Source organism: Anolis sagrei, chromosome 2 (assembly GCF_037176765.1).
Source record: "Anolis sagrei isolate rAnoSag1 chromosome 2, rAnoSag1.mat, whole genome shotgun sequence".
Lineage (NCBI taxonomy): Eukaryota > Metazoa > Chordata > Lepidosauria > Squamata > Dactyloidae > Anolis > Anolis sagrei.
Window position 1 is genome coordinate 8736146 of NC_090022.1, and position 25327 is coordinate 8761472.

A 25327-nucleotide genomic window follows, 5' to 3' on the forward strand; every position below is an offset into this window, starting at 1 on the left:
GCCGTCCCCTGCCACGCGTTGCCTGTGGCCCACATGGGGGTTCTGTGTGGGAGGTTTGGCCCAATTCTATCGTTGGTGGGGTTCAGAATGCTCTGTGATTGTAGATGAACTATAAATCCCAGCAACTACAACTCCCAAATGTCAAGATTCTATTTTCCCCAAACTCCACCAGTGTTCACATTTGGGCATATTGGGTATTCATGCCGTGTTTGGTCCAGATCCATAATTGTTTGAGTCGATAGTGATCTCTGGATGTAGGTGAACTACAACTCTAAAACCAAAGGACACCCTTCCAGTATTTTCTGTTGTTCATGGGAGAACTGTGTGCCAAGTTTGGTACAATTCCAGCGTTGGTGAGGTTCAGAATGATATTTGATTTTAGGTGAACTATAAATCCCAGCAACTACAACTCCCAAATGACAAAATCAATTTTTTTGAGTGAAGGACATACATTGGGTTGTTAGGTGTCTTGTGTCCAAATTTGGTGTCAATTCGTCCACTGGTTTTTGAGTTCTGTTAATCCCACAAACAAACATTACATTTGTATTTATATAGATATATAAATATCTATCTATCTCAGGATCTGGACCCAGGTTTCTGGTTATCCCAGATTATCTGGCAGTGCGGACTCATGACTGTGAGAGCTGTTCAGCAGTAGAACTCTCTGCCACTGCTCTCTGGTGCTTTGAATGCAGTTTTCCTGCTTCTTGGCAGAATGGGGTTGGACTGGATGGCTCACGAGGTCTCTTCCAACTCTATGATTCTATGTAATCCACTTCAAAGCAGAAGACCTGGGATCAGATCCTGGGGTTTAGGACCTGTCTGGAAGGGCCCTCAGGCAGCAGAGGGAGGGAGGCGGCAAGGAGGGAGGCTCAGGCCCTTTGTTTCTGAGAGGAAGGGGCACTGGAGGCCCCTCTGAGGCCAGCCAAGGGCTCCCTTCACTCCCTCCCTGCTTCTTTCTCCTTCAGAGGAGAGTGTCTTCCTTCCCAGCCTCAGCTGCAGGTCCCTCTGCCTCTCCTGCAGGCTCAGGGCCCTTCCAGGCAGGCCATCTATATATATATATATATATATATATATATATATATATATATATATATATATCTTCTTCTCTTTATATAAATAAAAATGTAATGTTTGTTTGTGGGATTAATATAATTCAAAAACCTCTGGGCGAATTAACACCAAATTTGGACACAATACACCTATCAGGCCAACGAGTGACCATCACTCCTATCTATCTATCTATCTATCTATCTCAGGATCTGGACCCGGATTTCTGGTTATCACAGATAATCTAGCAGTGCGGACTCATGATTGTGAGAGCTGTTCAGCAGTGGAACTCTCTGCCCCGGAGTGCGGTGGAGGTTCCTCCTTTGGAGGCTTTTAAACAGAGGCTAGGTGGCCATCTGTCGGGGGTGCTTTGAATGCAGTTTTCCTGCTTATTGGCAAAATGGGGTTGGACTGGATGGCCCATGAGGGCTTTTCCAACTCTTAACATTCTATGTAATCCAGTTCAAAGCAGAAGACCTGGGATCACATCCTGGGATGGAGGGCCTGCCTAGAAGGGCCCTCAGGCAGCAGAGGGAGGGAGGTGGCAAGGAGGGAGACTCAAGCTGAACAGCTCTCAAGGAGGGAGACTCAAGCCCTTTGTTTCTGGGAGGAAGGGGCTCTGGAGGCCCCTTTGAGGCCAGCCAAGGGCTCCCTTCATGCCTTCCTCTCCTCCCCCCATTCCTCCTCCATCCCCTTCTCCTTCTTCTTCAGAGGGGGTGTTTTCTTTCCCAGCCTCCACTACAGGTCCCTCTGCCTGGGACTGGGATCTGTGGGGCCTCTACCTTCTTTGAACTTTTAACCTTTGCTATCTCCCATCTTTTGGGAATCTTTACAATTATTTTCTGGTGGAGGGTTTGTTCCTGTGGTCTTTCCCTGCACTCCTGAGAGGCTCCTTCTTTGGAGGCTTTTAAACAGAGGCTGGATAGCCATCTATCAGGGGTGCTTTTAATGCAATATTCCTGCTTCTTGGCAGAATGGGGTTGGACTGGATGGCCCATGAGGTCTCTTCCAACTCTATAATTCTATGATTCTAAGGGGCTGAAGAAGGAGGAGGACTACAGGGGACAGTGTTGCTCTGTGGGAAGGAGGGGGCCCTCTCCCCAAACCCTTTCGCTCCCAATCAAGAAGCCAGTCCCCCATTCAACATCCATGGTAAAATGTTGTCTTACTTTGACAGTATTAACGTGACCTTTGTTTTGTAGGTCATACCAGTTCTGCCAGTTCTTCCCCTTCAAATATCATCAGGTGGGAGAGGGGAGAATATGCTGTTCCAGTTTGGAAGCATTCTCGACGCATAGAAGCAAGATGGAAAGACAAGGTCCAGCTGCTGCCCAGTTAGAAATATTTTCTTCTGCTGTTGAGATTGAGAAGAATAGAGCACTCTGGGAGGACCCTTGGAGGAAAGACCAGGAGAGCACTGTGCTCGATTCAGACCTTCAGCGCCAGGTCTTCCGGCTTTTCCGCTATGAGGAGGCCTCGGGACCCAGAGAGGTTTGCAACCGCCTCCACTCTCTCTGCCACCTGTGGTTGAAGCCCAAGCGACACTCCAAGGCGGAGATGTTGGACCTGGTGATCCTGGAGCAGTTCCTGGCCGTCCTTCCTGCGGAGATGGAGCGCTGGGTCAGGGAATGTGGGGCAGAGACCAGCTCCCAGGCCGTGGCCTTGGCTGAAGGATTCCTCCTGAGTCAAGAAGAGGAGAGGAAGCAGCAGAAGCCCCAGGTGAGAGAGAGAGGAGAGGGTCATTTTGTAGTTTCAAGGAACCAAGAATAATTGTTTTGAAGGATAATGTAAAACTCTTCTAAACTCCTCAGGCTGAGAAGATTGCATTCACTTTCAGGTAACTAACTTTAAGAAAAATAGAAATAAGTTGTAACAAATTCAGAGAAGCATCAAGAAAGGAAGACCCAGGTGTGTTCACCCTGGAAAGAGCCTTGGAGTGGCACAGTTCCCCCTTTGCATCCCACCCAAGGGATCTCATAGAGAGGAGGGGGCAGTCATCTCTTTCCCCAGGGTGGTATAACCCAAGTATAATGATCTGAGGTTATAGGATGGTAAACACTAAAGATTATAAAAGGAACATATTGAGAATGCCAGTCGTGTGTATTTCAGAGGAAACAAATATCTGAACCACTTCTGAATTTTATGTCCCTAAGAAGCTATGTTATTCACAGGTCGAGATTACTTAATGGGGACCTGAAAGCACAGATATACAGACTTAGGTTACTCAGCTTGAGAGCCTCTCTAGGGTAACCGCAAATGTGATATTTGGAGTTACCCTAGGGAGGCTCTTGCATTGAGTAACCTAAGTCTGTATACCACCCCCAGGATTACGTAAAATACTTCCTTCATCTCAGCAGTAGCTGAGTCTTGAAGAAGAGTGCAATGCCCAAGCGAAGGCCAAATTCCCACATCAAAATCAAGGAAAGGCAGATTCTTCTACAGAATGAAGAAAACCAGATAATCCCAGCAGTCTGGAACAGGTTGCAAAAAGAGATCCCTCCTTCCTTTTCTAATCTGTCTTTTCCTTTGTTATCTATGCTGCTTGTTCAGGTGCAGGACTTTGTTGCAGGTGAGACCAGTCAGGTGGAAGAGTCTCACATTTGGGCCGTCCATATTGGAGAAGGAGAATATATCCTAGTTGGTAAGGGATGGCGGTGGTCCTTCTTGCTTGCTCACCTCCTCTTAAGTAGAACTGAAAAATGGGGAGCCTGGGAGCCTAATAATGCTGGAGACATTTCCCTACAATACTTAAATGTGTCACTTTCAGAGTTACTTGATTCCTTTGCTTCTCTCTGGATGTTTACAGTGGTGATTATGCTCTTTGCTATATTGGCACAAATACAGAAACTAGTACAGTCTATTACTAAATACTATTTAAAACTAATACTACTCCAGAAACTGATACTCTACATATACTGGTATTAGGTTGCAATGTCCCCATATTACGAAATAGTCCATGTTAAAGACCTGGGACCCAAATCCAAGGAGGAAGTTTAAAAGAGGGCCATGTGGCAAAGGGGAGAGTGGCAGGCTTCCGAGGGAAGGGACTGTGGGACAGCCTGGGAAATGCACTAATCTTTCCTCTCTTTCACAGGCAGTGAAACACAGCCAAGTGACAATACCACATCTTTTCCTGATTCTTTCCTAAGAAGAGATTCTGCTGGACCAGGTCAGGTAGGCAGAAGGATCCCTGAAGGGGAGGGGACCCAGTCTCCTTCTCCCTTGAATATTGCCCTGATTCTAAATGAACCTCTCTCTTCTACATTCCATCTATACAAGATGTTTTCAATGAATGACTTATTCAAATATGTAAATCACAAATGGCCTGTGTTTTTTCTGACTTGGACTGCATTTCCTCCATGCGTATAACATTTTTTCCCCTTCAGGTGACTTTTGAAGATGTGTCTGTGGATTTCTCAGAGGAGGAGTGGGCCCTCTTGGATCCAAGCCAAAAAGCCTTGCACCAGCAAGTCATGGAGGAGAATTTAGGAATTGTGTCCTCTCTGGGTAAAGATCTATTATGCTTGTAGTTAACCAGATCGGTTTACACATTCTAAAAATCATCCAGCGTTTCAGATCTCTTCCTCTGAAGCCATAGAAAATAAGTTCATTCCATATCCAGATAGGGGCCAACCCAAGAAGACAATTGGCACTTGGGTGGAGTTGCCACATGAGATGAATTCTAAGCAATGGATATTTTCCATCCACCAGTCATACCACCACCAGCAATGGTGGTGGGAGTGAGCAAAGGGCTTCTCTTGAGGATTCTAGCGCCCAGGTAGGTTTGTACAAGGAGATACAATCAATCAAATTGCCTGGACCTGAGCCATTTAAGTGTTTATAGGTCAGAACCAGAAATTTGAATTGGGTCTGGAAACAAACTGGCAGCCAGTGGAGCCGTGGCAGCAAATAATACTAATAATTTTATTTCTTACCCACCTCTCACAGTTCGAGGTGCTGAAACACATAATCATTTAAAAGCACTCTGCAAAATGCACGTATTAAACATATTTTAGTAAAATACTTATTAAAATAAACAAAACAAAAGTTAGACATAGAGTTGAAGTTTAAAATTCATCATTACAACTGAGTAAGCCTGCTGGAAAAGAGAGTTCTGCTGGAAAAGAGAGTTCTGCTGGAAAAGAGAGTTCTTCACTTGTTTTTTAAATTTGAGCAGCTGATCTAGCTGCCGGAGCTCTACTGGCAGGTCGTTCCACAGCCTTGGGGCGGCTGACGAAAAGGCCTTCTAGATGGCAGTTGCCAGTTAAGTTCTGTCAGGCTGGAGCAGATACCCTCCAGTTATCAAGGCAGATTGCATGGGAGAGGGCGATCCTGTAGGTAAACTGGACCCAAACCATGTAGGGCTTTAAAGGCCCAAACTCCTGCATTTTGAACTTTGCTTGGAAACTTATTGGCAGCCAGAGGAGTGACTTCAGGATATGTGCAATATGTCCAGTCCCGGATGTTCCCGTAAAAATCTTTAAAGGCTTCCCCAAGTAGGGTGTATTATAATAATCTAAATGGGAGGGAACTAAGGCATGTACCACTATGGGCAGCTCTGGCTTCACAAGGAACAGGTGCAGTTGGTGCACAAATTCAAAATGTGCAAGGCACTCCTGGTCACATATGAAATCCGGGCCTCCAGATTCCATGCCAAGTCCAGGGAGTACCCCCCAAACTGCAGACCCGTATCTTCAGTGGTAATGTAACCCATACTGTACAGGCCTATTTCCTCGTACACCTTCCAACTGACCAGTAGCACCTCTGTACTCTGTTTTCCCCTCTGCGGCCCATTTAGTTGGAAAGGAGAAGTAGAACTTGGTGACACCTGTATATAAAGATGCACCACACTCCAAAATTCTGAATGAGCTCTCCCATATATATGTTAATTGCATAGAGGACAAAACAGATTCCCCAGGGATCCCTCAGGCAATGAGCAAGGGACTGAACAGGAATCCCCCAGCAGGACTTTCTGGGTTTGCCTCTCCAGGAAGGAACAGAGCCACTGTAAAATGCCTCCAATTCCCATCTAGGAAGGCAACCCAGAAGGATACCATTATTAATGATATCAAGAACTGCTGAAATGTTCAGTGGAATCAATAGGGACACATTTTCCTCTTCTGTCTGTCTGGGTCCCTCTGTAGGCCGTCAACCAAGGTTACCAAAGCAGTCTGTAGCGTAAGCAATAGGCTTGTGCAATTCAGACAAAAGGCCTGCCTTTTCAGAATCCATTTTGGTTAACCCCTCATTCTGGAGGAAGATGGCCTCAGTTTGACCCCCTCAACTCTCTAGGACAGTTGTTCTCAACCTGTGGATCCCCAGATGTTTTGGTCTTTTAACGCCCAGAAATCCGAACAGCTGGTAAACTATCTGGAATTTCTGGGAGTTGTAGGCCAAAACACCTGGGGACCCACAAGTTGAGAACCACTGTCCTAGAAGTATTTGGTTAATCGGGGGGGCTCCTGTTCATGCTCTGTGCAGCCTCCAGGAGAGAGCAGGGTTGAACATGCCAGGCATGGAAGAGAAATGAATCATCGTGCATGCAGCCCCTTTCCCCCTCTATATTTACACCTATTTTAGTCTTTGGTCCCTTGTCAAAGTTGTCCCTGGTCAAAAAAAAAAAGTTGGGAACCACTCCTTTCTACAGCTGTTTTAGTGTTTGGGGCCAAAGCCCCCAAGAGGCGTAGCCTTTTTGAAAAAAATGTAGCTATTATTTTTTATTAGTCCATAACATGTTTATATATCAAATTTAGGAGCCCCCGGTGGCGCAGTGGGTTAAAGCACTGAGCTGCTGAGCTTGTTGACCAAAAGGTCACAGATTCGATTCTGGGGAGCAGCGTGAGCTTCAGCTGTCAGCCCTAGCTTCTGCCAACCTAGCAGTTTGCAAACATGCAAATGTGAGTAGATCAATAGGTACCACTCCGGCGGGAAGGTAAGGGTGCTCCATGCTGTCATGCTGGCCACATGACCTTGGAGTTGTCTATAGACAACGCCGGCTCTTCGGCTTAGAAATGGTGATGAGCACCACATCCCAGAGTCAGACATCATTGGGCTTAATGTCAGGGGACAACCTTTACCTTTGACCTTATCAAGCCATTTAGAAGCCTTTGCAACCCATGCATACACACTTTGATTTATGTATATATTGATTTCTCTATACACAAAAAAGGATTACAATATAATCAAGTCCATACTTGTGAAGCCAACAACATAAAACACATTTTGCCTGATGCCTGTACTAATTCTGAAGTTAAGAAAATCAACAGTAGGGAGGTGCTTTTTTAAAAAAAGACAAAGGGGTTAAAATGAGAGAAATAACTTTTAATCAATAATATAAGGATTGACAAAACAAAGAATGTCAAATTCCAGTTATGTGCATCTTCATTCAGTCCTTTTTAATATGGCAACTTTATTCTGGATGCTAATCTAAATGTTGATGTTTGTTCTGCTGTGTGAACAAATCTTTGTGGCATCAGGCAGATCAAGGGTTTTTACCTTTCTTGTGCCAGAAGTACAGGGGATTCCAGAGAAATAAGGGCTAAAGAAAACAGTTCTATTTTCCCCAGTCCTCATTGAGTTGTGATTTACTTTGAGGCCTATTCTCTAGAATCTTGGATTCCAGAGAATCTTGGGCTAAGGAAACAGCTCTGTTTTTCCCAATACTGGTTGCATTATTGTATACTTGGAGACTTATATCCTGGTATAATATTTAGAGCAAAAACAAAACATATTATTTTTCTTAACAGGCAGTGCTGGAAAGTGCTATCTTCATTAAATGCATTTTGTAATGTGTATACTTTTAAACTTTATTCTGATATAAGCTTTTCTTTTCCATACATGATCACACTCCCCTTGTTCTCAAACCATGTAAACAGAGGAGAAACCATTTAAGTGTTTGGAAAGGGGAAAGAACTTCAGTCAGAACTCACACCTTGTTGGCCATCAGAAAACTCACACAGGAGAGAGACGGTTTAAATGCTCAGAATGTGGAAAGAGCTTCAGTCACAAGCACATCCTTATTAGTCATCAGGCAACTCACACAGGAGAAAAGCCATTTAAATGCTCAGAATGTGGAAAGAGCTTCAGTCAAAAGATAAACTTCATTAGTCATCAGGCAACTCACACAGGAGAGAAGCGATTTAAATGCTCGCAGTGTAAAAAGAGCTTCAGTCAAAAGGGAGGCCTTGTTTACCATCAGAGAACTCACACAGGAGTAAAGCCATTTAAATGCTTGCAGTGTGAAAAGAGCTTCAGTCACAAGAGCAACCTTATTAGTCATCAGGCAACTCACACAAGAGAAAAGCCATTTAAATGCTTGCAGTGTGAAAAGAGCTTCAGTCGAAAGAGAAACCTTATAGGTCATCAGGCAACTCACACAGGAGAAAAGCCATTTAAATGCTTGCAATGCGAAAAGAGCTTCAGTCACAAGCACGTCCTTATTAGTCATCTGGCAACTCACACAGACGAGAAGCCATTTAAATGCTTGCAGTGTGAAAAAAGCTTCAGTCAAAAGGTAAGCCTTATCAGTCATCAGACAACTCACACAGGAGAGAAGCTATTTAAATGCTTACAGTGTGAAAAGAGCTTCAGTCAAAAGAGAAGCCTTATTGGTCACCAGGCAACTCACACAGGAGAGAAGCCATTTAAATGCTTGGAGTGTGAAAAGAGCTTCAGTCACAAGAGTAGCCTTATTCATCATCAGACAACTCACACAGGAGAGAAGCCATTTAAATGCTTGCAGTGTGAAAAGAGCTTCAGTCAAAAGAACAACCTTGTTAGTCATCAGGCAAGTCACACAGGAGTAAAACCATTTAAATGCTTGCAATGTGAAAAGAGCTACAGTCAAAAAGGTGGCCTTGTTTACCACCAGAGAACTCACACAGGAGAGATGCCATTTAAATGCTTGCAGTGTGAAAAGAGCTTCAGACAAAAGAGCAACCTTATTAGTCATCAGGCAACTCACACAGGCATAAAGCCATTTGTATGCTTGCAGTGTGAAAAGAGCTTCAGTCACAAGAGCCACCTTATTAGTCATCAGGCAACTCACACAGGAGTAAAGCCATTTGAATGTTTGCAGTGTGGAAAGAGCTTCAGTCACCAGAGCAACCTTATTCGTCATCAGGCAACTCACACTGGAGAGAAGCCATTTAAATGCTTGCAGTGTGAAAAGAGCTTCAGTCAAAAGAGAATCCTCATTGGACACCAGGCTATTCACTCAGGAGAGAAGCCATTTAAATGCTTGCAGTGTGAAAAGAGCTTCACTCACAAGCACATCCTTAATCGTCATCAGAGAACTCACACAGGGGTAAAGCCATTTAAATGTGAAAACAGCTTCAGTCAGAAATCATACCTTGTTCATCATCAGGCAACTCACAACGAAGAAAAACCAGATAGTACAAAGAGCTGCAGTTGATATACAAGACTACTTTTTAAATTGTCAATCCACACGGAAGAAATGGGATTAAAGCAGGGTTGCTTGTTTTACATCAGAGGGGGCATGAATCACTGTCATAGAAACTGAGTTAAAAAGCAATGGCTTTCGGGGAAAATAATAACCTGACCAATTTTCTTTAATGAAATATCTCATTAAGCATAAGTGATAAAATTTTGAGAGCTAAAGGAGGGACATTTCGGGGTTTTTTATCCATTCATGCATACTGCGTTATAGCAACTATTTCCTGCCATGTATATTCAGGGTTAAAATACATTGAATTGAGAAATTTGATGAGAAATGTTGGAATCTGTTTCATTAATTAATAACAGGGCTGTGTATCATGTGATTGTATGTGGGACTGGGTTTTCTTTTATGAAATATCTAATAAAGCATAACTGATAAATTGTTTTCCATTCATGCTTACTTGTTACTATGAATATTTCTTGTTCTATCTATAACATATAAATAATAGAAAATTATAGAATTGTAAAGTTGGAAGAGACCTCATGGGCCATCCAGTCCACTTAGGCAGAAACAATGAAATGCAAAGATATAGGAAGGGTAACGACTGATTTGACATCTCCGAGTTTTAGTGGACAACAAATTAAGCATGAGCAAACAGTGTGATTTGTTGCTGTTCATTCATTCAGTCGTTTCCGACTCTTTGTGACCCCATGGACCAGTTCACGCCAGAGCTCCCTGTTGACTGTCACCACCCCCAGCTCCTTCAAGGTCATGCCAGTCACTTCAAGGATACCATCTATCCATCTTGCCCTTGGTCGGCCCCTCTTCCTTTTGCCTTCCATTTTCCCCAGGATCATTGTCTTCTCTAGGCTCTCCTGTCTCCTCATGATGTGGCCAAAGGACTTCATCTTGGCCTCTACTCTCCTTCCCTCCAATGAGCAGCCGGGCTTTATTTCCTGGAGGATGGACTGGTTGGATCTTCTCCCAGTCCAAGGCACTCTCAGAACTTTCCTCCAACACCACAGCTCAAAAGCATCTCTCTCCCTTCGCTCAGCCTTCCCTAAGGTCCAGCTCTCACATTCGTAGGTTATTACAGGGAATACCATTGCTTTGACTAGGCAGATCTTTGTTGCCAGTGTGATGTCTCTACTCTTCACTATTTTATCAAGATTGGCCATTGCTCTCCTCCCAAGAAGGAAGCATCTCCTGATTTCCTGGCCACAGTCTGCATCTGCAGTCATCTTTGCACCTAGAAATACAAAATCTGTCACAGCCTCCACGTTTTCTCCCTCTATTTCCTAGTTGTCAATCATTCTTGTTGCCATAGTCATTGTTTTCTTAATGTTTAGCTGCAGCTTTTGCGCTTTCTTCTTTCACCTTGATTCTCCGCTCCTCCTCGCTTTTGGCCATCAAAGTGGTATCGTCTGCATATCTAAGGTTGTTAATGTTTCTTCCAGCCATTTTCACCCCAGCCTTGCATTTGTCAAGCCCCGCACATCACATGATGTGTTCTGCATACAAGTTAAAAAGGTTGGGTGAGAGTATGCAGCCTTGCCGTATGCCTTTCCCAATCTTGAACCAGTCTGTTGTTCCGTGGTCAGTTCTGACTGTTGCTACTTGGTCCTTGTACAGATTCCTCAGGAGAGAGAGAAGGTGGCTTGGTATGCCCATCCCACCAAGAACTTGCCACAATTTATGATGATCCACACAGTCAAAGGCTTTAGAATAGTCAATGAAACAGAAATAGATGTTTTTCTGAAACTCCCTGCCTTTCTCCATTCTCCAGCATCCGGATATTGGCAATCTGGTCTCTGGTTCCTCTGCCTTTTCTGAACCCAGCTTGAACATCTGGCAACTCTCGCTCCATGTATTGCTGGAGTCTTCCTTGCAGGGTCTTGAGCATTACCTTACTGGCCATTACTGTATGGAAGTTTGAGCATTTCATAGATTCAAATAGTTGGAAGAGACCTCATGGGCCATCCAGTCCAACCCCATTCTGCCAAGAAGCAGGAATATTGCATTTAAATCACCCCTGACAAATGGCCATCCAGCCTCTGTTTAAAAGCTTCCAAAGGAGCCTCCACCACACTCCGGGGCAGAGAGTTCCACTGATGAACAGCTCTCACAGTCAGGAAGTTCTTCCTCATGTTCTGGTGGAATCCGCTTTCTTGTAGTTTGAAGCCATTGTTCCATTGTGTCCTAGTCTCCAGGGAAGCAGAAAACAAGCTTGCTCCCCCCTCTCTGTGGCTTTCTCTCACATATTTATACATGGCTATCATATCTCCTCTCATCCTTCTGTTCTCCCAGTTCCTTAAGCCGCTCCTCATAGGGCTTGTTCTCCAGATCCTTGATCATTTTAGTCACCGTCCTCTGGACACATTCCAGCTTGCCAATATCTCTCTTGAATTGTGGTGCCCAGAATTGGACACAATATTCCAGGTGTGGTCTAACCAAAGCGGAATAGAGTATGGGGAGCATGACTTCCCTAGATCTAGACACTAGGCTCCTCTTGATGCAGGCCAAAATCCCATTGGCTTTTTTTGCCGCCACATCACATTGTTGGCTCATGTTTAACTTATTGTCCACGAGAACTCCAAGGTCTTTTTCACACATACTGCTCTCGAGCCAGGCATTGTCCCCCATTCTGTATCTTTGCATTTTGTTTTTTCTGCCTAAGTGGAGTATCTTGCATTTGTCACCGTTGAACTTCATTTGTTTATGTTTGGCCAATTATCTCTCTCATCTGTCAAGATCGTTTTGAATCCTGCTCCTGTCCTCTGGAATTTGAACACATATATACTATTGATTATTATTATATTATATATAATATATTAGTGTTGATACCATTATTTTATAATCAAGATAATAGGTATGTCTACATTAAGGGCTTGTCTTACATCCCCAAAGGAGAGAGGCTTCCTGAGTAGCAGAGGCCAAGGTTTGGTGCCTGGGTCTTTCTCTGAAGGGTTAAAGCGAGCGAGAGTGGTTCCTAGAGGGGAAGACGGAAGGAAGGGCCTCCCACAGCCGGAACCCCGCCCCTTCTAGCCATTGGTGAGCGCGTCTCTTCCTAGAGAGGCTTGGGCTGCAGAGGGTCTTCCTAGGAGATGAGTTCCGCTTCCGGAAGGGAGCCAGTCCTCCTAGGGCGGGGCTGGAAGCAAGCCTGCATTCTCTTGGGCAGCTTCTCTCCTCTCTTCTGTGAGATCAGCCTATTCCTTAATGCTTCCACCCTCCCCATCTATTTCCTGGGTAAACAATGGCTTTTTCTTCTTGTCCTGTTCCTTCTTCCGCCTCCTTCTCTGTCAGTGTGGACTCACATAATCCAGTTCAAAGCAGGAAACCTGGGGTGGGATCCTGGGATGGAGGGCCTGCCTGGAAGGGCCCTCAGGCAGGAGAGGGAGGCAGGCGGCAAGGAGGGAGACTCAGGCCCTTTGTTTCTGGGAGGAAGGGGCCTGGAGAACAAGCCCTATGAGGAGCGACTTAAGGAGCTGGGCATGTTTAGCCTGAAGAAGAGAAGGCTGAGAGGAGATATGATAGCCATGTATAAATATGTGAGAGGAAGCCACAGGGAGGAGGAGGGAGCAAGCTTGTTTTCTGCTTCCCTGGAGACTAGGACGCAATGGAACAATGGCTTCAAACTACAAGAGAGGAGATTCCATCTGAACTTCCTGACTGTGAGAGCTGTTCAGCAGTGGAACTCTCTGCCCTGGAGTGTGGTGGAGGCTCCTTCTTTGGAAACAGAGGCTGGATGGCCATCTGTCAGGGGTGATTTGAATGCAATATTCCTGCTTCTTGGTAGAATGGGGTTGGACTGGATGGCCCAGGAGGTCTCTTCCACCTCTTTGATTCTATGAAGGGGCTCTGGAGGCCCCTCTGAAGCCGGCCAAGGGCTCTCTGGACTCCCTCTTCTTCCTCCTCCTCCTCCCTCCCCTCCTTCTCCTTCCCAGCCTCAACTGCAGGTCCCTCTGTCTTGGACTGGGATCTGTGGGGCCTGAAGAAGTGCAGAGAAAGGCTGTGGGAACAAACCCTCCAGCATCTGCCACCAGAAAATGATTTGGAAGGATTCCTAAAGGATGGGAAAGACAAAGCAAAGGTTCTAGGGCAGCATTTCTCAATCTGGGGGTCAGGACCTCTGGGGGGAGGTCACGAGGGGCTTTCAGAGGGGTTGCCAAAGCCTCCTTTTTTAGAGGAGGGCTCCTTCCTTCCCAACCTCAGCTGCAGGTCCGTCTGCCTGGGATCTAAGGTGCAGGTGCTTACCTGCAAAGCCCTAAACCAGTGGTTCTCAACCTGGGGTCTCCAGATGTTTTTGGACTTCAACTCCCAGAAATCTTAACAGCTGGTAAACTGGCTGGGATTACTGGGAGTTGTAGGCCAAAACACCTGGGGACCCACAGGTTGAGAACCACTGCCCTAAACGGTTTGGGACCTGCCTACCTGCGTGACCGCATCTCCGTTTATGAACCCACACGCTCTCTCCGGTCATCTGGTGAGGCCCTGCTCTCGATCCCACCTGCGTCGCAGGCGCGTTTGATTGGGACGAGGGACAGGGCCTTCTCTGTGGTAGCCCCCTGACTCTGGAACTCTCTCCCCAAGGACATTAGACAAGCCCCAACGTTGGCTGTCTTTAGGAAGCGCCAGTGTGCCTTTCCAGAATAGGAAACTCCTGGTTTTAAGTCCCAAGCATCTTGCTAGAGATTTAGGATTATCTGCACTTTGACCTACCCAAATCCCTCTACATATTACCTGTCACGACAGGACTTTATAACTTTGTCCATTGCATTGGCCCGGTCCTTGGTTTTAAATTGCGTCACGGTGTCATTATTTTATTGTTTTGCTTGATGTTTTATTATTTGCTTATGAGTTTATTGTATATTGTATGTTGTTGTTGTTGGCGGCCTTGGCCTTTGTAAGCCGCATCGAGTCCTACGGGAGATTTTGCGGGGTATAAATAAAGATAATAATAATAATAATAATAATAATAATAATAATAATAATCTGTGGGATCTGGGATCTCTGGGGCCTGAAGGAGTGCGGAGAAAGGCCACAGGAACAAACCGTCTGGCATCTGCCACCTGAAAATGATTTGGAAGGATTTCCAAAGGAAGGGAAAGAGGTAGCAAAGGTTCAAGGGGCTGAAGAAGGGAGAGGACTAAGGAGGAGAGTGTTGCTCTGTGAGAAGGAGGGGACCCTCTCCCCGAACCCTTTTTCTCCAGATCAAGAAGCCAGTCCTCCATTCAACATTCGTGGTAAAGCATTTTCCCACCCATTTCAGCCCTGAGTCGCCTTCAGGCTGAAATGGGTGGGATAGAAATAATATAAACAAACAAACAAATAAATAATATTAACATGACCTTATTTGTCTTTTTTTGTTTTGTAGGTCCTGTTGGTTCTGTCAGTTCTTCCCCTTCAAATATCAACTGATATCCAGTTTGAAGGCAGCCTAGGCGCACAGAACCAAGATGGAAGGGCAAGAGCCCGTTGTCGTCAAGTTAGAAGTATTTTCTTCTGCTGTTCAGCCAGAGAACAATAGAACATTCTGGGAGGACCCTTGGAGGAAAGACTGGGAGAACAATCTGCTCTACTTGGATCTTCAGCGCCAGGGCTTCCGCCGTTTCTGCTATGAGGAAGCCTTGGGACCCCGAGAGGTTTGCAGCCGGCTCCACTCTCTCTGCCGCTTATGGCTGAAGCCTGAGGAACATACAAAGGTGGAGATGCTGGACCTGGTGATCCTGGAGCAGTTCCTGGCCATCCTTCCTATAGAGATGGAACGCTGGGTGAGGGAATGTGGGCCAGAGACTAGTTCCCAGGCTGTGGCCGTGGCTGAAGGATTCCTCCTGAGTCAAGAAGAGGAGAGGAAGTGGGAGAAGCCCCAGGTGAGAGAGAGAGAGATCAATCAATTTTGTAGTTTCAAGGAGCCAAGAATAATTGTTTTGAAAGATAATGTAAAACTGTTCTAAACTCCTCAGGCCGAGATGATTGCATTCCCTTTCAGGTAACTAACTTTAAGAATAATACAAACAAGTTGGAACGAGTTCAGAGAAGCATTAGGAAAGGAGGACCCAGGTGTGTTCACCCTGAACAAGATATTTTGGGTGTCACAACTGCCCCCTTTGCACCCCCCCCCCCCAAGGGCTCTCACGGAGAGGAGAGGGCAGTCATCTCCATTCCCCAGGGTGGTATAACCAAGTATAATGATCTGAGGTTATAGGATGGCAAACACTGAAGACTGAAAGGAACGTATTGAGAATGCCAGTCGTGTCTGTTTCAGAGGAAGCAGCTGGTTGAACTGCTTCTGAATGTTATTTCCCTGAAGAACTGTATGTTATTCACAGGTAGAGGTAACTCATCAGGAATCTGAAAGCACATACAGACAGACTTAGGCTACTTAGCTAGAGAGCCCCTCTAGGGTAGCCCCAAATTTCAACCCCATGATAAGTACTTCTTTCATCTCAGAGACTTTTCAATGCCTGCCCCTTCACTTCAGACTGAGTCCTGAAGCAGAGTGCTGTGCTCAAACAAAGACAGAATTCCCACACTAAAATCAAGGAAAGTCAGATTCTTCTACAGAATGAAGAAAACCAGTCTTGAGTCCCAATCATAATCCAAAAGGTCTGGAACAGGTTGCAGAAAGAGAGCCCTCCCTCCTTTTGTAATCTGTCTTTTTCTTTGTGATCTGTGCAGCTTGTTCAGGTGCAGGACTCTTTTGCAGATGAGATCAGTCAGGTGGAGGAGCCTCCTTTAGACATCGTGTGCGTTGTCGTGACTGGAAATGGAGAATATGTCACAGTGGGTAAGGGATGGCAGTGTCATTTTTGCTTGCTCACCTACTCTTGAGTAGACCTGAAATGTCTGAGCTGTGTGAATTGGGGGGAAAAATAGTGAGACTGGGAGCTTAAGAATGCTGTTGACAGGAGACATTTCCCTACAATACTTTCAAAGTTATATTATTCCTTTTCTTCTTTCCACTTTCAAAGTTACATTATTCCTTTGCTTCTCTCTGGATGTTTTCAGTGACGAATAAGCTCTTTGCTACATTGGCACAAATACAGAAATGAATACAGTCTATTTCTAAAAACTATTTAAAACTAATACTATTATAGAAACTAATACTCTACATTTGCTGAGATTAGGTCACAACACCCCTATAAACAACTTGTCAGAAGCAACTTGAGAAACTGCAAGTTGCTTCTGATGTGAGAGAATTGGCCGTCTGCAAGGACATTGCCCAGGGAAAGCCTGGATGTTTTGATGTTTTACCATCCTTGTGGGAGACTTCTCTCATGTGCCTGCATGGGGAGATGGAGCTGAGAGAGGGAGCTCATCCACGCTGTCTTGGGATTTGAACCTCCGACCTGTCAGTCTTCAGTCCTGCTGGCACAAGGGTTTAACCCATTGTGCCACCATGGGCTCCATAGTCCACATTAAAAACCTTGGACCAAATCCAAGGAAGGAATTTAAAAGAGGGCTATGGAGCAAGGCCAGAGTGGCAGGCTTCCAAGGGAAGGAACTGTGGGGCAGCCTGGAAAAGGGAATGATCTGACCTTCCCTGATGTCTTTCCTCTCTTTCACAGGCAGTGAAACATGGCCAAATGACAGTAGCACAACATTTCATGATCCTTTCCTAGGAAGAGATTCTGCAGGACTAGATCAGGTAGGCAGCAGGATCCCTGGAAGGGAGGGGAGGCCGAATCTCCTTCTCCCTTGAATATTGCCCTGACTCTGTGAACCTCTCTTTTCTAAATTCCTTCCATACAACATGTTTTCAATGAGTGATTTATTTAAAGATGTAAATCTCAAATGTGCTGTTTTCTTTCCCAACTTGGATGGCATTTCCTCCTTGCAGATAACATTTTTCCCTTTCAGGTGACTTTTGAAGACGTGTCTGTGGATTTCTCTGAGGAGGAGTGGGCCCTCTTGGATCCAAGCCAAAAATCCCTGCACCAGCAAGTCATGGAGGAGAATTTAGGGATCGTGTCATCTCTGGGTAAAGCTCCATTTATGCTTGTACTTGGCCAAATCAGTTTACAAGTTCTAAAAATCATTGAGTGTTTCAGATCTCTTCCTCTGAAGCCATGGAAAACAAAGTCATTCCATATCCAGATAGGGGCCAGCCCAAGAAGACGATTGGCATTTGGGTGGAGTTGCCACATGAGATGAATTCTAGGCAGTGGTTACGTTCCATCCACCAACCATGCTTGTGATAGTGGTGGGAGTGAGACAAGGGCTTCTCTTGAGGATTCTCTTGAGGTGAAATTGGTGCACAAATTCAAAATGTGCAAGGAACTCATGGTCACGCCTGAAACCTGGACCTCCAGATTCCATGCCAAGTCCAGGGAGTTCCCCCAAACTCCAGAGCCTGTCCTCAGTGGTAATGTAACCCCATCCATCACAGGCTGATTCCCTATTCCCTGATTTGCCTTCTAACTGACCAGTATCACCTCTGTCTAATTAAGTTTCAATTTGCCCTTCTCCAGCCCATTACTGGTAAGAGACACTGGTTTAATTGGAAAGGAGGAGTAGAGCTTGGTGTCATCTGCATATAGATGGCACCACACTCCAAAACTCTGAATGAGCTCTCCCGTTTATATGTTAATTGCATAGGGGACAAAACAGATGCCTTGGGGAACCCACTAGCAATGGGCAAGGGATCGAACAAGAATCCCCCAGCAGCACTGTCTGGGTTTGCCTCCCCAGAAAGGAACAGAACCACTGTAAAATGCCGCCAATTCCCATCTAGGAAGGAGACATAGAAGGATACCATTGTTGATGATATTGAGAACTGCTGAAATGTTCAGTGGAATCACTAGGGACACATTTTGCACTTCTGTCTGGGTCCATCTGTAGGCTGTCAACCAAAGTTACCAAAGCAGTCTGTCGCATAAGCGGTAAGCTTGCGCAATTCGACCGTTTCAGGGTCCATTTTTGGTTCCCCCCTCATTCTATTTACCGGGAAACATTAGGGCTTAATCCTCAGTCATTTTAAGGCCTATTTGCATGAAACCTACCTCAGTTTTAGACTCCATTTACAAATCCTGGCCTGCCATGTTTCAGAACAATTCACCAATCTATCAATTTTTTAGAGTTATTTTAAGTTTTTACCATAACATTTTGTAAAACAAGCCAAACCGTAAGAGAGTGTTCTGGGAACGGTAGTCGCTGGTTGTGTCCATTCTCAGCCAGTCAGAGCATGGACACAACCAGGCTTTTTATTTGCTGAAAAACAAAGAAAAACTTCAACTCCCATCATGCTCCAAGAGAAACTTCGAGACTTTTCAATGCCTGCCCCATGCTAGTGCTGCTGGGAAAGTGAGTTCCTAGCAGGGCCCTCTCTGGAGGGGGAGCCTAGGAAACTTACCAAAACAAAATGGACACTGGGATGCTGCTGCCAATGAGTGAGAAAAGACGTAGTTAATCCCTCTGCCCCAGATATATTGCAGACCTAACTCCATCCTCTCCAGTAGCCAAAAATCCTGCTCCCTTTATCCGTATTGGCCAGCTTTCTGGTCCAATTTTCCACATTCTGTTTTTGGAGGATTAAACAAAATGGTCCACCAAATATTACAAATCACTTTTGGTCCAGGACCAAGCCTAATAAGCAAGTTTTCTTGAGTGGATCCAACCACTGTAATAAAGCCTTTCTTTTTTCCTTCTGCCTTCCACTTTCCAGAACATTATTATTCTTTCCAGAGAGGTGCAGGATTTCATGTTTATGTCCAAAGTAGGATGGCCTCATTTTACCCCTTCAACTCTTGAATACAGTGAATCAGCTTTCCTCCTGTTCATGTTGTATGCAGCCTCCAGGAGAAATCGGGGTTGAACATGCCAGGCATTGAAGAGAAGTAATCAGCATGCATGCACACGCTTACTAAACCTATTTTAGTATTTGGTCCCTTGGCAAAGTGATCCCTGGTCAAAAAAATAGGTTTTGCCTCATGAATGTATTAATTCTGAAATTAAGCAAATCAACAGTAGGGGTGTTTAAGAAAAAGAGTAAGCGGTTAAAATAGGAGTAATAACATTTAATCAATATTATAAGGAGTGACAAACAGAGAGAGAATTTCAAACTCCAGTTCTGTGCAGCTTAATTCAGTCTTTTTTTTTAAATGGCAACTTTATTCTGACTTTTAATCTGAATTTGAATGTTGATGTTCTGCTGCCTGATGCCATAAGGTTAAGTTCACTTACCTTTGCGGCATCAGGCAGATCAAGGGTTTTTATCTTCCTTGGGCCAGAAGTACAATTTATTTATTTATTATTATTTATTTATTTACTTCGCTTGTAAATAAGTCAGCCCTTAGGCGACTCAGAGCGGTTAACGACAATTCAACAGTATACATAGTACAGACAATAGGCCTTTAAAAACAGTAACGTCACAAATCAATAAACATAACATCAATACAACATTACATCAGTATAGCGAATCCATCAGGTCTCATCACTAGAATCAGTATCCAAACTCGTTATCCATTATTCCGTGTTCCAATAATCAATCAATCAATCAGTCAATCACACTGCTTAGCCAAATGCCTGTTCAAACATCCAGGTCTTCAGTTTCCTCCAAAATGCCAGTAAGGAGGGGGCCGATCTAATATCTGCAGGGAGGGCATTCCACAGCCAGGGGGCCACCACTGAGAAGGCCCTGTCTTGGGACCGAGAGCAGGGCCTCCCCAGACGATCTTAATGTCCTAACTGGTTCATAGGAGGAAATGCGTTCGGACAGGTAGGTCGGGCCAGAACCGTTTAGGGCTTTAAAGGCCAAAGCCAGCACTTTGAATTGTGCTCGGTAGCAAATTGGCAGCCAGTGGAGCTGGCGCAGCAAGGGATTCCATAGAAACCAGAGCTAAATAAAACAGTTCTATTTTCTCCAACCCTGGTTGAGTTATGATTTACTTTGAGGCTTATAACTTGGGATAATATTTAGAGCAAAGACAAAAGATGTTTTTTCTCTTAACTGCCAGTGTTGGAAAGGACTGTCTCAACTAAATGCACTTTGTAATTTGTATACTTTTAACTTTAATCTAATGTAACTTTTTTGTTTTCAACACATGGTCACATTTCCCTTGTTCTCAAACCATGAAAATAGAAGATATGCCATTTAAATGTTTGGAATGTGGAAAAAGTTTTTCTTGGAAGTTTGACCTTGTCTATCATCAGGCAACTCACACAGGAGAGAGACCGTTTAAATGCCAAGAGTGTGGAAAGAGCTACAGTCAGAAGAGCAAACTTATTAGTCATCAAACAACTCACACAGGAGAGAAGCCATTTAAATGCTTGCAGTGTGAAAAGAGCTTCAGTCACAAGAATGTTCTTATTCGTCATCAGGCAACTCACACAGGGGAGAAACCATTTAAATGCTCAGAGTGTGGAAAGAGCTACAGTCAGAAGATCAGCCTTGTACGTCACCAGGCAACTCACACAGGAGAAAAGCCATTTAAATGCTTCCAATGTGGAAAGAGCTTCAGTCAAAAGAGAAGCCTTATTAGTCATCAGGCAATTCACACAGGAGTAAAGCTATATAAATGTTTCCAGTGTGAAAAAAGCTTCAGTCAAAATAGCAACCTTATTAGTCATCAGGCAACTCACAGAATAGAGAAGCCATTTAAATGCTTGCAATGTGAAAAGAGCTTCAGTCAAAAGAAAGGCCTCGTTTACCATCAGATAGCTCACACTGGAGAGAAGCCCTTTAAATGCTTGCAGTGTGAAAAGAGCTTCCGTCAAAAGAGCCACCTTATTAGTCATCAGGCAACTCACACAGGAGAGAAACCCTTTAAATGCTTGCAATGTGAAAAGAGCTTCAGCCAAAAGATCAACCTTTTTAGTCATCAGGCAACTCACACAGGAGAGAAGCCATTTAAATGCTTGGAGTGTGAAAAGTGCTTCGGTCAAAAGGGAAGTCTTAGCAGTCATCAGGCAATTCACACAGGAGTGAAGCAATTTAAATGCTTGGAGTGTGAAAAGTGCTTCAGTCAAAAGAGAAGCCTTATCAGTCATCAGGCAACTCACACAGGAGAGAAACCATTTACATGCCCAGAGTGTGGAAAGAGCTTCAGTCAGCAGGGAGCCCTTGTTCGTCATCAGGCAATTCACACAGGAGAAAGGCCATTTAAGTGCTTGGAGTGTGGAAAGAACTTCAGTCGGAAGGGAGCCCTTGTTTGTCATCAGGCAATTCACACAAGGAGAAAGGCGATTTAAATGCTCAGTGTATGGAAAGAGCTTCAGATACAAATCACCAGACAAATCACAGCAGAGAAAAACCAATGTGGAAAGAGCTGCAGTTGAAATACAAACCTTTTTTAATTGTCAACCTACATGGAAGAAATAGGGTAAGGGCAAGTTCCCTTGTTTTACATCAGAGGGGGCATGAATCTTTGTGATAGAAACACTGGGTTAAAAAGCCATGGCTTTTGGGGAAAATTATAACCTGACCAATTTTCTTTAATGAAATATCTCATTAAGCATAATTGATAATATTTTAAGAGCAAAAGGAAGGATATTTCAGGTTCTTTAAATCCATTCATGCATACTTTTTACTGCAAATATTTCCTGCCATGTATATTCAGGGTTAAGAATACATTTAATTGAGAAGTTCGATGAGAAGTGTGGGAATGGGTTTGATTAATGACTTAACAACCCTGTGTATCATATAATGGTATGTATGTGGGACTGGGTTTTGTTTTACGAAATATCTAATAAAGCATAACTGATATATTGTTTTCTGTCCATTCATGCATACTGGTCACTGAATATTGTCCTATCTATAACATATAGATAATAGAAAATGTATTACAGGTGTGTGTGTGTGTTCAATCTAAAAAATATGGCTGCAGAACCCACTACCTTCAGGGCATCACTCCTGAAACAGCTGCCTTGTTGGAAAACGATTACAGGCTCCACAACGAAGACCCATTTAGGAGCAAACTCTTCAGGCAGCGCAGAGCATTGTGTCCTCCATCTCTGAAGCCAAGAAAGAACAGTGGATCAAGCTGATCACAGAGGTCGACATGGGCAGGAGCAGCCAGAAGGCCTGGAGGCTGCTAAGACGGTTGAGCAATGACCCCTCACAAGCTAATACCCATGCCAACATAAAGGCAGATCAGATAGCACACCAACTCTTGAAGAATGGGAAACCCAACCTTGCCACCAAAGTAGGAAAGAAACCAATAGCCAGACAACCAGAGAGTGAGAACAACAACCTTCATGAACCCTTTACATCTACTGGATTGGACATGGCTCTCAATAAATGTAAAAATGGCAAAGCAGCTGGCCTGGATGATCTGTGGATGGAGCAAATCAAGAACTTTGGTCCAAACGCAAGGCGCTGGCTGCTGGAGCTGATGAACAACTGCACTGCATCCTGTCAGATCCCCAAAATCTGGAGGAAAGCAAGAGTTATCGCCATCTTGAAGCCAGGCAAAGAGTGTAATGATCCAAAAAGCTATAGACCAATCTCCCTGTTGTGCCACCTCTACAAAGTTCTGGAGAGACTTAGTTTGCATAAGGTGCACATCACAAGTGTTTGAACCTGACTCAGCACATAGAAGATGGCTTTGAAAGGCAGCAGATCACAGGAGCTGTCTTCATAGACCTGTCAGCGGCTTATGATACTGTAAACCACCGCCTCCTCCTGAGAAAAATGTATAATATCACAAAGGACGACCACCTCACTCGCCTCATAGGAAACCTGCTACAAAACAGGAGCTTTTTTGTTGAGTTCCAGGGCCAGAGAAGCAGATGGCGGAAACAGAAGAACGGCCTGCCTCAGGGGAGTGTGCTTGCTCCATCCATGTTCAACATCTACACAAATGACCAGCTACTGCCAAAAGGGACAGAGAGCTTCATCCATGCAGATGATCGTGCCATTACTGCTCAAGCAGGGAGCTTTGAGACGGTAGAACAGAAGCTCTCCGAAGCTCTAGGTGCTCTTTACTGCCTATTACAGGGAAAACCAGCTGATCCCTAATCCATCTAAAACACAGACATGTGCCTTTCACCTTAAGAACAGACAAGCATCCCGAGCTCTGAGGATTACCTGGGAAGGAATCCCACTGGAGCACTGCAGCACACCCAAATCCCTGGGAGTCACTCTGGACAATGCTCTGACCTACAAGAAGCACTGCCTGAATATAATACGAAAGCTGACTGGCACACCCTGGGGGTCATAACCAGACACAGTGAAGACATCTGCCCTTGTGCTGTGCTACTGTGCTGCTGAGTATGCATGCCCAGTGTGGAACACATCTCACCATGCTAAAACAGTGGATGTGGCTCTTAATGAGACATGCCACATCATCACAGGGTGTCTGCGCCCTACACAACTGGAGAAATTGCACTGTTTAGCCAGTATTGCACCACCCGACATCCGCTGGGAAGTAGCAGCCAATAGTGAAAGGACCAAGGCAGAGACATCTCCAACTCATCCCTTGTTTGTGTATCAGCCAGCATGTCAATGACTTAAATCTAGAAATAGTTTTCTAAGATCTACAGAGACACTCACTGAAACACCTCAGCAAGCGAGAGTCCAAAAGTGGCAGGCTCAAACCCAGAACCTCAACCAATGGCTGATACCCAATGAGAGACTCCCCCCTGGGCACACAGAAGACTGGGCGACTTGGAAGGCGCTGAACAGACTGCGCTCTGGCACCACGAGATGCAGAGCCAACCTTAAGAAATGGGGCCACAAAGTGGAATCCACGACATGCGAGTGTGGAGAAGAGCAAACCACTGACCACCTGCTGCAATGCAGCCTGAGCCCTGCCACATGCACAATGGAGGACCTCCTTGCGGCAACACCAGAGGCACTCCAAGTGGCCAGATACTGGTCAAAGGACATTTAATCAACTACCAAGCTTGTAAACTTTGTGTTTTGCCTGTTTGTTTGTTTTGTTAAATATGTAATACAACTGTCTGGTTGCTCCTGACACGATAAATAAAAATAAATCCTGCTTTATTATTATTGAGGCTGGATGGCCATCTGATGGGGGTGCTTCCATTGTGCTTTTCCTACATGGCAGGGGCTCTCTTCCAACTCTATTATCCTATGTGTCTGTATTGCTTGTAAAGTGTTGGTTGAACTTTTAGGCTGGCTAGTCAAAGTGATGCAGGGCTTAAAAAAGTGTTGACATGTGTGGAAAGCTCCCCTGTGGAGACCCCCTCCCACTTTCAATGTCCATAAGTGTCCAGTTCCCTGAGTATGCCCCTGTTTTCCCGCTGAGGGAACAGGCCTGATGCAGCGCCATGGTTTCGATAATAATAACAATAATAATAATAATACTTTATTTGTACCCCGCTACCATCTCCCCAAGGGACTCGGTGCAGCTTACATGAAGCCAAGCCCACAATACAACAAGAAAAACCATAGCAACTGTAATACAAACAATAAACTCATAAACAGAAAATAGCAATAAAGATTAACAATAACACAATGACGTTTAAAAACCCATGGCAGGGCCAAATGTACTAATTAAAATTCAAAGTGCCTTTTGCGACCTCCAGGCCCTTTCAGAGGCATTTGGGGCAAAGGGCAGGAAGCAGGGCCTTGCCACACAGCCCTATAACTCACAGAATCCCACAACATCTGCTGCTTTGAACTGGCTTTATCTGAGTCCACACTGCCATATATATTCCAGTTCAAAGCACATCACGTGGGATTTTATTCAGCGATGTGAAAGGGGCCTGAAAATAAATTGCTGATGAGGCAGCCTGGCTGGTGGAAGGAGGAAGAAGCAATCCCCCTTTGCGAGGCTTTCCAGGTAGGAATGTCTTGTCGAAGGCTTTCATGGCCGGAATCACTGGGTTGTTGTAGGTTTGCCGGGTTGTATGGCCATGTTCTAGAAGCATTCTCTGCTGACGTTTCGCCTGTATCTATGGCAGGCATCCTCAGAG

At 44.8% G+C, this 25327-nt stretch overlaps 1 pseudogene; it reads left to right on the plus strand.

Moving 5' to 3' along the window:
- Positions 1-25327, plus strand: part of LOC132765783 (zinc finger protein 208-like) — a 52768-nt pseudogene that overhangs the window by 15676 nt on the left and 11765 nt on the right.